General features: G+C 38.3%; 1 protein-coding gene and 1 non-coding gene across 3 annotated transcripts in view; one reads left to right on the forward strand and one right to left on the reverse strand.

The window, feature by feature from the left end:
- DIAPH2 (diaphanous related formin 2) overlaps positions 1-11875 on the reverse strand; it is a 932191-nt gene that overhangs the window by 21829 nt on the left and 898487 nt on the right. The gene's annotated exons all lie outside the window — the stretch shown is intronic.
- Positions 11029-11101, forward strand: TRNAE-UUC. Its single transcript has one exon. It is a non-coding gene; the product is annotated as a tRNA-Glu (tRNA).

The raw sequence follows: 11875 nt of genomic DNA on the forward strand, positions 1-11875 counted from the left end.
GAACCCAGGTCTCCCACATTGCAGGTGGATTCTTTACTGTCTGAGCCACCAGGGAAGGCCTTACATTTCCTAGGCTCCAGCTTTGATCACCTTCCAAACATTTATCATGATTGTTCCCAAGCAACCTCACGCTCAATATACAAACTGGACTGATTTCCCTTCCTTTGATCCTCTCCTTTCATGTTTCCTTATTTTGGTGAATGGGGCCATGATACAGGTTGAAATGGGTCCCCCTCCAAATTCTTAGGCTGAGGTCCTAACTCCTATTACCTCAGAACATGGCCTTATTTGGATATAGGAAAGACCTTTACAGAGGTAGTCAAAATAAAGTCATTAGGATAGGTTCTAGTCCAATTTGACTCGTGTCCTTATTAAAAAAGAGAAATTTAGAGATAGACACAAATGGAAAAAGCCACATGTAGATGAAGGTAGAGATCAGAATGATGCTTCTACAAGCCAAAGAATGCCAAAGATTGCCAGAAAACCACCAGGAGCTAAGAGAGAGGTCAAGAACAGATCCCTCTCTAGCACCTTTAGAGGAAGCATGGCCCTGCTGACACCTTGACTTCCAGCCTCCATAACTATGAGACAATAAATCTCTTTTGTTTAAGCCACTCAGTCTGCGATATTTCATTATAGCAGGCCTAGAAAACTAATACGCGTGCATGTGTTCTAGGTTTCTTCAGTTATATCTGACCCTTTGTGACCCTATAGACTAGCCCAACAGGCTCCTCTGTCCACAGGACTCACCAGGCAAGAATACTGGAGTGGGTTGCCATGTCCTCCTCCAGGGGATCTTCCCGACCCAGGAATCGAACCTGGTAAAGAAGCTGCCTGCAGTGCAGAAGACATGGGTTCAATCCCTGAGTTGGGAAGATCCCTGGAGGGGGACATGGCAACCCACTCCAGTATTCTTGCCTGGAGAATCTTGTGGACAGAGGAGCCTAAAGGGGCTACAGTCCATGGGGGTCACAGAGAGTGAGACATGACTGAGCAACTAACACTCTCACTTTTCACACTTTATTTACCACTAGTGGCACTTAGGAAACCCTAGAAAACTAATACAACTACCATATATTATGTTATAAAACCACTAAAAACCCACAATTGTCCTAGGCTCCTTCCCTTTTTTCACTTTCATATCCAACTGCCCGAGAAGTTCAGTCACTTCTAACTCCTGAATCATTCTTTCTGCTATTTCTTCTTCCTTATCATCTCCACTGCCGCTGCTCTAGTGTAGACTTTCTTCCATTACCTAGGCTCTTTTAATAGACTCCCATTGACTCTCTCCTGCCTCTAGCATCACCCCAACTCAATCAGCCTTCCACAATGCTAGGAGATTCTAGAAAAGAATCTGCAAGTGGCTCCTCATCACCCATGCAATAAAACAATCAAACTCCTTAGTATTCATGGCCTCTCAGGACAATTCCTTTTCTCAATTTCTCATATTATACTTTAGCAATGTTGAACTTCCTGCTCTTCTCTGAGTATATCATGCTCTCCTATTGCGTCTGCAAATGCTGTTCCTTTTCTTGAAACAAGCTTCTCTTTTTTCTTTTCCTGCCTGAGAAACTCCTACTCCGTTGTTAAGATTCAGCTCAAGCTTTCTACTGTGACTGTCCCTGTGTCATCCCCCACTTTACTGGGAGCTCTGTAAACTCAGGAACTGCTATTTATATCTGCTTCCTTGGTGCCTGGAAAATAACAGGCACTCAAGAAATGATTTTTTGGAATATATACACAAATAAATATGTTTTTTGTTTATCCACAAAGAAAGTGAAAATATTAGAGCACAGTACTCATGAGTAAGTTGGTGCGTGTGTTTATTAAAACTATTCTTTTTTTTTTGTGAAAAATCATTTATATTTTGTTTTTATTTTTTTTATTTTTTTTAATTTTTTTATTAGTTGGAGGCTAATTACTTCACAACATTTCAGTGGGTTTTGTCATACATTGACATGAATCAGCCATAGATTTACACTTATTCCCCATCCCGATCCCCCCTCCCACTCCCTCCACCCGATTCCCTCTGGGTCCTTCCCAGTGCACCAGGCCGGAGACTTTGTCTCATGCACCCACCTGGGCTGGTGATCTGTTTCACCTAGATAGTATACATGCTGTTCATTTGTTGAAATATCCCACCCTCACCTTCTCCCACAGAGTTCAAAATTCTGTTCTGTATTTCTGTGTCTCTTTTTCTGTTTTGCATATAGGGTTATCGTTACCATCTTTCTAAATTCCATATATATGTGTTAGTATGCTGTAATGTTCCTTATCTTTCTGGCTTACTTCACTCTGTATAAGGGGCTCCAGTTTCATCCATCTCATTAGGACTGGTTCAAATGAATTCTTTTTGACGGCTGAGTAATATTCCATGGTGTATATGTACCACAGCTTCCTTATGCATTCATCTGCTGATGGGCATCTAGGTTGCTTCCATGTCCTGGCTATTATAAACAGTGCTGCGATGAACATTGGGGTGCACGTGTCTCTTTCAGATCTGGTTTCCCTCGGTGTGTATGCCCAGAAGTGGGATTGCTGGGTCATATGGCAGTTCTATTTCCAGTTTTTTAAGAAATCTCCACACTGTTTTCCATAGTGGCTGTACTAGTTTGCATTCCCACCAACAGTGTAAGAGGGTTCCCTTTTCTCCACACCCTCTCCAGCATTTATTGTTTGTAGACTTTTGGATAGCAGCCATCCTGAACTGGTGTGTAATGGAGTACCTCATTGTGGTTTTGATTTGCATTTCCTAATAATGTGTGATTTGAGCCTTTTATGTGTTTGTTAGCCATCTGTATGTCTTCTTTGGAAGAAATGTCCTTGTTTAGTTCCTCTGGCCCATTTTTGACTTGGGTCATTTATTTTCTGGAAATTGAGCTGCAGGTGTTGCTTGTATTTTTTGAGATTAATCCTTTGTCTTTTTTCATTTGCTATTATTTTCTCCCAATCTGACGGCTGTCCTTTCACACTTACCTTATAGTTCTTCTTTTGTAGTGGCAAAAGCTTTTAAGTTTAATTAGGTCCCATTTGTTTATTTTTGCTTTTATTTCCAATATTCTGGAAGGTGGGTCATAGAGGATCCTGCTGTGATTTATGTCAGAGAGTGTTTTGCCTATGTTCTCCTCTAGGAGTTTTATAGTTTCTGGTCTTACATTTAGATCTTTAATCCATTTTGAGTTTATTTTTGTGTATGGTGTTAGAAAGTGTTCTAGTTTCATTCTTTTGCAAGTGGTTGACCAGTTTTCCCAGCACCACTTGTTAAAGAGGTTGTCTTTTTTCCATTGTATATCCTTGCCTCCTTTGTCAAAGTAAAACTATTCCTTAGGTAAGTTAATTCATCATTGATGGCCTTTTTTAGTAAAGAGGACTGGCCATATCTGTTTTTCATGGTTGTTCAGGATGTACTGCAAACCTTTTAATTTTCCTTGATCTGTTTTCGTTGATCTGTTAGTTCAACGGTCATTACAGGACAGAATTAAATTCATCTTTCCACTCTTTAGATCTTAACATTTTTTTAGGTCTGTCAGTTCTCCTTAGATATCTTGTAGGAAAATCAAAAGCAGTCAATTTGCTGCTCCAGTCATATAATGACATAGGAGAAACGAAAGAGTGCATTACTACAAAATGCCTAATTGCTCCTTTCTATTTCAATAACCCAAATTGTGCTTGAAAGCACCTTATTTTATGAGGGGAAAGAGTTAAGTGATCCTCATTTCTACCAGGTTGCATCAGTTATTTAACAAAACTCCCCCTACCCCACCCCATCCGGTGAGTCCAATCATCTCATATTCTTGCCTCCAGGTGGCAAATGCTTGGCTGCACTTTTATTGTCTTTCGCTGGTAAGAAAACCAGCCTGGTTATACATCTTTCCCTCTGCTCCTTCCCTATGTAGGGATAGGGCATCAACATACATATGCAGAGCTTAGTTAACACACAACAAAAAACATATTGCCAAAAAAATATTCAGTGCTTTCTTGTGAAAACAGAAGCAGGTCCCTTTGGATCACAGCATGGAAAGTGTTCCACTAAAGCTTTAATGTGAATTTGCTCAATGGGACTGTGCATACAGGTGTAGAACAATTATTAGATTTGATATCTGAATGAGCCCAGGTTCCCATTAGAGCCTGACTGCTTCAATGACCCCATTATTTTGCTTCCACTGCTCCCAGAACTGATCAACTTAATTATTCTGACTAACGAAACATTTAGGACATGAATTTCTGATTTGTTTAAACCATATGGGGCATCTAAAAGTGCCTTACTTAAAAAAAAATCACAATACAGAAGAAATGACTATGAGGATGTGTTAGATGCTTGGAAGTAGGGCAGGGCCAAGTTCCATGCTGGGCACACAGACACTGTCTTTTCTGGGATAGCCCTCTGTCTAGATTACTCCTTGGGACCTGTTATGTTTTAGCAATGTTGCTTTTCCCTGGAGTTTCACTCAAAGCAGAAAGCAGGAATTTGGCAATGGGGATAGGGGCATGGAAGTGACAGGTTAAACCTTGCATTTCCTGCCATAATACATTCAGTTCCTTAAAACTATGTTTAGAAGCACAACAATAACAACAACAAAACCCCTCTTTGCAGAGCAAGCCAATTACAGTGATTCTTTGGCAAGGAGAATAAAGAACAAGAAAAGTCAGAAAACAGGACTAACTTTAGAGTTGATGTGTAAGGAATACAGCCTTTTTATATATGGAAGTGAAAGTGTTAGTTGCTCAGTCATGTCCAACTCTTTGCAACCCCATGGACTGTACCCTGCCAGACTCCTCTATCCATGGGATTTTCCAGGCAAGAATACTGGAGTGGGCTGCTATTTCCTTCTCCAGGGGATCTTCCCTACCCAGGGATAGAACCTGAGTCTCCTACATTGCAGGCAGATTTTTTTCCATCTGAGCCACCAGGGAAGCCCCTTACATATGGAAAGTTAAGGTCAAATTGTATTTCTTAATTTTTTAAAAAAGTATCACCTTCAAAATATTGGATTTTGACATTAACTTCAGCTGTAGCAGTACATTACCCATAGTATGTACCTAGGAAAGGAAAAGATATATTGTTTTGATACAGAAATATACTGATTCTGATAAGTCACAGCTGTTTCATAATTGGCATTTTTAAAAGCAACTACAACATTACCCATTCTTTCAGTTTATATTAATGACTATTAAAAAGTTTTATGCTTACTTACAGAAAAGGGGGCATAAAAGTATTACCAGTCTCTAAAATTTTACAGATGCCAGTTTATTTCCCATCAGTGAATGCATCTGTCCTTAAAAAGAATGAAAGTGACATCAAAATGTTTCCCTTTGCCCCTTGCCTCCTTTCACTAATGATATGTAATGGCTGCTGAGCCTGCAATAAACGTGTTTGTGTCCAGTCATATTCCCATCATTTTACAATCCAATCTGATTTCTTTAACAGAAAAGAAAAGAAAGCAAGTCACAGGAGATAAGCCCAAGTTCCTGCTTCAAGGCATCCCCTGACATCAGCCTTCTCTTCGTACTTCTGCTCGAAGTGCCTGATTTGACAAAGCACACAGAAAGTCAGCAGACAAGTCTCTTCACCTCCTCTCCCAAACTGTCTGACAGCAGTCAATAATGAATCTTCACACAGCTACAATCTAACAATTTGAGATGAAAGTCTGAGGGGAAACTTTCTAGCTATTCCTTACAATATTTTATTAAAGAGGGGTATAAAAATGCATTTGCCTCAGTGGGGCTATTCTCCTCCTCTGGTTCAACTCAATCCATTTTAACAGTTGGCAGTTTCAATAACAGAAGATACAGGCGCTTTGCATGCCACATGAAAGCAAAGGATTCAGAGATGGAAGCAAAAACGGAAAGAAAAAACAAACAAACAAACAACAACAGCTTCTCTTCTATAAAAGAATTTCTTTAATAACAGCAGCTGGGAAAAATTTCTCTGAGTTTGTGTCCTTCTCCTACCGTTTTACATAAAGCGGCTACCATACTTCTCTTCCTAGGCTACATCTACTGACAGACTGTCATAAGCAAACAACTTTTCCTCTTAGATTGCAATAATTATCTTCTGTATTTTTAATGCACTCAAAACAAATTTTCTTATAATAACATCACAGTGACAATGCCCCCTGTATTCCCAATGTAAAATGATATATTTTAAATATGATAATCATAAAAGCAGCCTATCTATAATTACTATTCTTAGGTTAAATAAAATATCAACATTTTTTATTCATGTTTAGGTTAACATTTGCAATTCAGCTTTTTGCAATATTTAGATGGAACTGAATAAGTTATGGGAACATTTTTTTAAAAGAACAAACTTTAAGATTGCTTCCTTCTTGAATGGGTTGTCATCCTTACTGCCCACAAATGCCCTTCAACTTATAACATTAAAGAAGAACTTGAAGTTCACCAGATGAGCCCGTTATTAATGGTTAGCTATGTCTCTGTGCCCACCAACTGTTATCTACTCAATTTTGAACTTGTACTTAATGATTATTTAGAAAGAAATTATGTCTATTTTTATACAATGTGCTGTGATTACTAGGATTAATAGACATAATTTAAAAACTTCTGACACATTCAAATTGTAAACTGGTTAGTGTGGAGGAAGTGGAGGGATCAAGTTCTGTCACTATATCTTGATACATATAAACTAACTACATATAACTTGTGCATACAGACTAACTTGGGAGCAATAATGATGTGCGTATCTTTAAAGGTCAATTTCGTATAGGTTAGGCATGAGGATTTTCTCCTAGGAGAAATAGCTCAGAAAAATAAGTAATTAACAAATATACAAGTAAATACATAAGTACCTTCATGTGGAGTTAGGAGAAACAGCTCCAATCTTGTTTTGCACCCTCTTTCTCCCTTTTAAACTCCTTAACTTTAAATTGTTCTAGAGGGGAGGTTAGCTGATATTTTGTAACAAATGGTTACCTTTACTAAAAGCATCTCCAGCTTCTACAACATTTTGTGATGCAGTTACATTATCCACTCTGGGATTCAGTGCAGTTTGCTCCCTCTTAGTCTATCCTTTACTAAGAGAGTGAAAACACTAAGAGAGTGAATACTAGTCCCTATTTAATTAACCCAAAGGCTGATTATCCTTATACCTTCCCTTTTCTTAGGCTAAACATTTCTAAACACATGTTTGACTCCCTTATCACAAATTTAAGGAAAAGAGAGTTGATACCACGTCCGTTCTCAATTCATGCAGGTCAATAAAGTGTTTTTTAAAAGATAGCTATTTTTAGAAGAGCCTCATGGACTTGTACAATAGTTTGGAGATAATGGAACACAGAATTTTAGAACTGGAAGGGAATTTGTGGATTATTTCAGTTTAGTCTAACCCTTCACTTTAGAGATGATTATACTGACCTCCAGAGACGAGGATCAACTTGTCATAAATACCATGAACAATAAAGATATGAAACTGAGAGGTTTAAAGCAGGGAATGGGATGTAAAGTAATGAAAAGTGAAAGTGAAGTCGCAAAATAAAAAAAAAAAAAGAAAGTGAAGTCGCTCAGTTGTATCCAACTCTTTGCGACCCCATGGACTGTAGCCTACCAGGCTCCTCCATCCATGGGATTTTCCAGGCAAGAATACTGGAGTGGGTTGCCCTTTCCTTCTACAGGAGATCTTCCCAATCCAGGGATTGAACCCTGGTCTTCCACATTGTAGGCAGACATTTTACCGTTTGAGCCACCAGGGAAGTAATGAAACATAATCATAATTGTTCTTTCATTTATTGAATAATACATGATTATGCTTTGAGAAAATATATATACATGAAGAAAGCAATAAAATGATAAACCACAATCTTCTGATGGTCTTGTATAATAAATATTTGAAGGAAGCAACTAGAGAGTAACAGTAGGTTTAACATTCTTATAATATTATAATACAACATTCAGTGAATCAGCTCTTTGGTAAGCAAAAGTTCACTGGATTATATATATAAATCCTATAATATATGAATATATACTATATATAAAAACAGATTACAGATTTACATTATTAAATGTATAGATTCTATTATATATACATATACATATACATATGTGTGTATACATATACATGTGTGTGTGTATATACGTGTGTGTGTATCTCCTATAATTGTCCAAGGTGGTGCTAGTGGTAAAGAACCCACCTGCCAATGCAGGAGACAGAAGAGATGTGGGTTCGATCCCTGGGTTGGGAAGATCCCCTGGAGGAGGGCACGGCAACCCACTGCAGTATTCTTGTTTGGAGAATCCCATGGACAGAGGAGCTTGGCGGGTTACAGTCCATAGGGTCATTATAAATATATAGATTCTATTTCATATATATATATATATATGTATATCCAATAATCTGCATTTTAGTGGGCCTAAAATATTTTTATTTTATTTTACGCTGTCCACAAAGTCCTTAAAGTATACATTTATAAAAAGATCTGAGAAGAAAAGGACAGTTATGCACCTTGATGAGATGCACGTTGGGTTGGCTGACATGCTATGGATATATACACACACACACAAACCTTTGTGAATGTAGCTATATACATATATACATACACACACACGAACCTTTGTGAATGTAGCTATATACATATATACATACATACACACACACACACATATATATATATATATATGAAAGTGAAAGTGTTAGTTGCTCAGTCGTTTCTGACTCTTTGTGACCCCATGGACTGTAGCCCACCAGATTCCTCTGTCCATGGGATTTTCCAGGCAAGAATACTGGAGTGGGTTACCATTCCCTTCTCCAGGGGATCTTCCTGACTCAGGGATTGAACCTGGGTCTCCTGCATTGCAGGCAGATTCTTTACTGTCTGAGCCACCAGGGAAGTCCATCTATCTATCTATCTATCTATCTGGATATATCTGATGCTTGGCACCACATCTTTATTACCAGGCATTGGAATTCCACATAGCTAAGATTAGAAAGTTAACAGTTCTTCAAGCTGTAAAGATAAGTTAGAAAAGTCACTGCATTGCTCACTCTGGTGATTCCATCATGTTCCCCACTGTTGATGGCAGGGGCTCAAAGCTGCTGGTATTATGTCATTGCTTTTGTTCATCTTTGTCCTAAACTTCATGCTACTGACATCCAGTATGTGCTTTAATATTTAAGACATCGTTTTCAGATTTTTGCTGTGAGCTGGGTATTTTAATTTAGGTTGATTGGTCAAGTTCAGTTCAGTTCAGTTCAGTCACTCAGTCATGTCTGACCCCTTGCGATTCCATGGACTGCAGCATGCCAGGCCTTCCTGTCCATCACCAACTCCCAGAGTTTACTCAAACTCATGTCCATTGAGTCAGTGGTGCCATCCAACCATCTCATTCTCTGTCATCCCCTTCTCCTCCCACCTTCAATCTTTCCCAATATCAGGGTCTTTTCAAATGAGTCAGTTCTTTGCACTGAGTGGCCAAAGTATTGGAGTTTCAGCTTCAACATCAGTCCTTCCAATGAACACTTAGGATTGATCTCCTTTAGGATGGACTGGTTGGATCTCCTTGCTGTCCAAAGGACTCTCAAGAGTCTTCTTCAATGTCACAGTTTAAGAGCATCAATTCTTTGGCGCTCAGCTTTCTTTAGAGTCCAACTCTCACATCCATACATGACTACTGGAAAAACCTTGACTAGAGGTTTTTTGACTAGAGGAAAAACCTTGTCTAGCCTTGACTAGACAGACCTTTGTTGGCAAAGTAATGTTTCTACTCTTTAATATGCTGTCTAGGTTGGTCATAGCTTCTCTTCCAAGGAGCAAGCATCTTTTAATTTCATGGCTGCAGTCACCATCTGCAGTGATTTTGGAGCCCCCAAAAATAAAGTCTGCCACTGTTTCCACTGTTTGATTGATTGGTAATGAAATATAATTCAAAGCCAACTGTCTTGTGAACAAGTTAAATGAGTGCTCGGTTCCATAAAGTCTCTGTTTCCAATTAGTCTCTGGAATCTGAATGAGCTGTATTTCGTCAATAGAAGTATTTGGAACTTGACTAGAAAGCAATACCTTTTTTCATTCATTGTGTATGTCACTTAGTATTGGGTATCTGTTTTAAAATGCTAGTAAATGCTGTTGTTTTCATTGACTTCGACTCAAATTCCTTTTAACAATGACCTCCTCATCTTATTCCCACGAGCCACAAACATGGTGTGACTAGAGGAAAAGGAGATGAATTTTTGTGTATACATGGTTAATGTACATGAATCTTGTTATAGTAAAGCCACATATCCTATTTCTAAAACAATTACCTTCCCTCCCAAACTCCTCCTTTCTTCTGTTAAACATGATAGTTTTTTCAGTTCATCTTTCTACATGACTCATACCAGCAGCCCCTCCTGCCTCTACTTTAAAAGACTGGTAATCATCTGGTTCAAATCTCCAATCTCAATAATTGTCCAGCAGTCACATAGAATTTAGCATTGTAATCATTCCAGTGCAGTCTTGATAATGTTATATGATGAATTAGAAACTGTTCTCATAGTTAATATATTTTATTGTACCAGTCACCCCTTGATGCTTCCATTTAGTCCTTGTAGTTTGTTATTTACGATTTTTCCATGGCTTACTTCAAAAGTTTCCTTGTTTGTATTATGTGCTGTATTATGTAATGCTATGTTAATTTCCTGTTGTAATTGGTCAGCATGCCAACATCACGCACCTACTCAAATACAGATTCAAAATTTTTTATCAGCTTATAGGTTTTATTTAACTGAAATCATTAAAGTAGTAGAGACTCTTGCTGCATGTTTGGATTCCACTTAAATTGCTAGTATAATTTTGAATTACTTTGTATCAAGTTTTCCAAATGCCCTTATAAAGAGATTTTATAGCAACTATATACATTTTTTAAGTGAGGAAAAGCAGCACACTTCTTTTTTCTTTGTTTTTAGGAAGATCTTTCTTAAAAATATGCTGCTTTCTAAAAATTTATGTTATCTGTTAAAAACTATACTATGAGCCATAACACACAATGTACCTTCTTTTTGTTGAAAACTAGCCACTTAGATAACACGGTGGGACTTCCTTGGTGGTTCAGTGGTTAAGACTCTGTGCTTTCAATGCAGGGGGCACAGGTTTGATCCCTGTTCAGGGAACTAAGATTCCCCCATGCCATGAGGCATGGCCAAAAAATTAGGAAAAAAAAAAAGGTACCATGGCAGAAAAGAAAGAACACTGGCTTTAGAGTCCTAGGCTCTGAAGAGAACTGCCTACTGAACTGATGCCTAAAATAGGGATAACGTTTCAGACCTCAGATGGTTACTACCGAGATCAAGTGAGATCTCACAGACATAGAGGTCAAACCAGTGTTTACCAGTAACTATTGGGTCTAAGATAGACTTAAGGATGTATTGTAAAACAAATGGGACCTAATGAAACTTAAAAGCTTTTGCACTACAAAGGAAACTATAAGTAAGGTGAAAAGACAGCCCTCAGATTGGAAGAAAATAATAGCAAATGAAGAAACAGACAAAGGATTAATCTCAAAAATATACAAGCAACTCTTGAAGCTCAATTCCAGAAAAATAAATGACCCAGTCAAAAAATGGGCCAAAGAACTAAACAGACATTTCTCCAAGGAAGACATACAGATGGCTAACAAACACATGAAAAGATGCTCAACATCACTCATTATTAGAGAAATGCAAATCAAAACCACAATGAGGTACCATTACACGCCAGTCAGGATGGCTGCTATCCAAAAGTCTACAAGCAATAAATGCTGGAGAGGGTGTGGAGAAAAGGGAACCCTCTTACACTGTTGGTGGGAATGCAAACTAGTACAGCCACTATGGAGAACAGTGTGGAGATTTCTTAAAAAAACTGGAAATAGAACTGCCATATGACCCAGCAATCCCACTTCTGGGCAT

Source organism: Cervus canadensis, chromosome X, assembly GCF_019320065.1.
Source record: "Cervus canadensis isolate Bull #8, Minnesota chromosome X, ASM1932006v1, whole genome shotgun sequence".
Classification (NCBI taxonomy): Eukaryota; Metazoa; Chordata; class Mammalia; order Artiodactyla; family Cervidae; genus Cervus; species Cervus canadensis.